Consider the following 2,871-nt stretch of genomic DNA (forward strand, 5'->3'; position numbering starts at 1 on the left):
TAGTGATTAAAAAAAAAAAAATTAGAGTTTAGCTTCTGTTTTAGCAACATGGTAACATTTTTTGCTAGCTTGTTGTCTACTGTGTTTTTTAGGCAAATTTAGAGTTTACCTTCTATTTTAGCAACATGCTAACATTATTGACTAATTTAGTTTACTAAGTAATTTTAGGCTATTTTGTAGTTAAGCTAGTAATTGAGCAATGAGCTAGCATTTTATTTGGCTAATTTGGCCTCTAATGAGTTTTCATTTATTGATTGATTTATAAAGCACCTTCCACCACCAGTCAAGGAGGCCCAAAGTGCTGTACACAAGGAAAAACAAAAACCGAGCACTGTGCAGTAGTAAAACATAAAAAAAGGATAAAAGACATAAAACCAAGTAAAACAATTTAAAAACAATGATAAAATCAATAAAACAATTTTAAAACAGAGATAAAACCACCATAAAATAGAATAAAAGGCTAGGCTAATGCTAAAAGGCTGTAGTGGAGGAACAATTCTTTTTTAAAACACTCCAAAAGCGTGATCTCTCTTATAGCTGGTGGCAACTGATTCCACAGTTTGGGAGCCAACACAGAAAAAGCACGGTCCCCCCTGAACTTACGTTTGGTTCTGGGAACCAGTAGCGTGCACTCTCCTTTCTTCACTGTCAGAGTGCAGAAATCACCCCCACCTTCACAATTGTCCTGAAGGGAGCATTCTTCTTCAACTGCAGCAGGTTTCCTATGAGGGGCAGCGCGGGGGGGCCCGGGGGCAAGCGGTGCTTCCTGTTGTTCCTGAGGTTCAGCAGCCAGAGCAGAACGGCGGTGAGAGCCACCAAGATCAGGCTGGTGGACAGCTCCATGATCACTCCTGTCTGCTCTGCAGCAGCTGCAGCTTTTATCTGCACAGGAGGGGCAGTGGGTCACAGGTAAACAGACGTCTGAACTCCTGCACCTTCACCTGGATATATGGGCGTGAAAGTTACCAAAATAAAAGAACCTGGTTTTACTGCCGTACATAATCTGCCCCCTCAGCAGCTGTGGCCAGCACAGGCCTGAAAAAAAAACAAAGTTTACACAATGTTGTACCCAGATCCAAATGGAAGAAAAGCCGACATAAAATCACAAAGAAGATTCCTGCAGCCACAAAAAGGGGGAAAAAAGCTGTTTTCTGCAGATGAAAACAGCTTTTCTGATTATTCAGTTGATCCTAAACAGTTGACAATAAAAATATATTGCTTTAAATGCCTGGATAAATAAAATTAAAACAAAATAAAAGGGATTTAAAGAGATCATTCCAAGCTTTTTTTTTATTTTTGCATCTCAGTTACCTAAAGGTAATCTTGTGTGTGAAAGCCTGCAGGTTTGTTCAGCAGGTTGACGCCCCTGCCAGCAGCCCCTGGGGGCAGCAGACTCCGAAAACAAAACACAACCGCGTTATGAACTCTTTGACTTTACCAGACAAGATCCAGCAAGTTTTTCATGCTCAGCTCTGCCACATCAAAATTAAATTTGGTAAAAGATTGGACATTTCGTTAAAAAACTATGAAAGAGCTGAAATTGAAAGAAATTTCTGGAAAAAGTGGTAGTAAAATGGCTTAAAAATGCAGATTTTGCAAAAATATTTAGTGTCTTGTTTAAATATGAGCTAAACTCAAAATTAGCCCCCCAAAAAAACGTATTACATTCTAAATTAACCAAAAAATCTAGCTTGTTTCTTTAATACTAGCTAAACCCCGCCTTGAAATTCCTCAGTAAACTAAATTAGTCAATAATTTTAACTTGTAAACTCCAAAATAGCCCAAAATTCCTCTGTAAACTAAATTAGCCAAAAACATTAGCCTGTTGCTAAAATAATACGTAAACTCAAAATATTTTGAAAATTACTATCAAATATGAAAACATTAATATGTATTTAAAATCTTGTTACTAATCTTTTGACATTTTCAGTTTTCCTCATTCATTTCCTCTGAGGCATATTTTGATCATTTTTTTCCAAAAACTATAAAGTTTATGAATGTTCTGACCAAGGTGAACGGTTTGATACCAAGATTGCTGAAATCACTGAAAGTGTGATTGAGTTTTTGTCTGAAAACATACGGTAAAGGAGCAGGAGAATCACTGTGGTGTCAATGCTTACTAAACATTCACACAATTTCTGGGTATTTATTTATTCAAATTGTGGTCAATGAGGAGCTAATAAAAGGTTATGAAAAGATTCTAATTTGTGAGAAAGAAAATTCTTTATTTTTGCTAGTTATTGGACCATTTGTTGCTCATGTTTTATCGTCCCTCCAGCTGTAAATGCAAGATGTGGTTAATAGATTATTCATGAAAACTTAAGTTTCACAGAAACGTTTGTGGAAAAATTTGTATAAATTAACTGGAGAAAATGTTTCTGCCCCAATGATCCTAGGATTTAGTGATCATATTTCTTAATGCAAGAACTCACATAATGTAGTTTTCTTATACAAGATTTCCTATCTCTGATTGGCTGTAACTGTAGAGGCATTAAGGTTAAATTAGGTTAAAAGATTTAGTGAAACATCAAAACTTTATTTATAAACTCAAATCGCAGAAGTTTTTTTCTTTACATATTTAACAATATTGACGGTCGGAGGTAAAAAGTTGGAGGTATTCTTCTGCGCGCGCGCAGATGTTTTACCACCCGCGCGCTCAGATGACTCCCAGCTGAGTTTGACCCGGGTCTTCTGCTGAATCCTCGTGCAGTCACTCTGCTGATCAGAGGAAACTACCACATTAAATCTACAATATATGACAGTAAAGCGACGCGATTCTTACCAGGATCAGGCTCTGATGTCCAAAGCAGGCGCGCGCGCGCCACAAAGCGGTTGTGTAATCAGCGCGCGCGGATTATTTAACCCTTTGGT

At 37.5% G+C, this 2,871-nt stretch overlaps 1 long non-coding RNA gene across 2 annotated transcripts; it reads right to left on the reverse strand.

Moving 5' to 3' along the window:
* Positions 1 to 705: 705 nt before the first annotated feature.
* Positions 706 to 2,830, reverse strand: LOC112141565. 2 transcript variants are annotated; one of them, XR_002918422.1, is made up of 3 exons: positions 2,783 to 2,830; positions 967 to 1,035; positions 706 to 882 (listed from the first exon to the last, which is right to left on the reverse strand). It is a non-coding gene; the product is annotated as an uncharacterized LOC112141565 (long non-coding RNA). The 2 variants fall into 2 exon arrangements; XR_004947549.1 differs by lacking the exon at positions 2,783 to 2,830 and having other exon boundaries at positions 967 to 1,638.
* Positions 2,831 to 2,871: the final 41 nt, after the last annotated feature.

The sequence above is a fragment of the Oryzias melastigma genome, unplaced genomic scaffold (genome assembly GCF_002922805.2).
Source record: "Oryzias melastigma strain HK-1 unplaced genomic scaffold, ASM292280v2 sc00843, whole genome shotgun sequence".
NCBI lineage: Eukaryota > Metazoa > Chordata > Actinopteri > Beloniformes > Adrianichthyidae > Oryzias > Oryzias melastigma.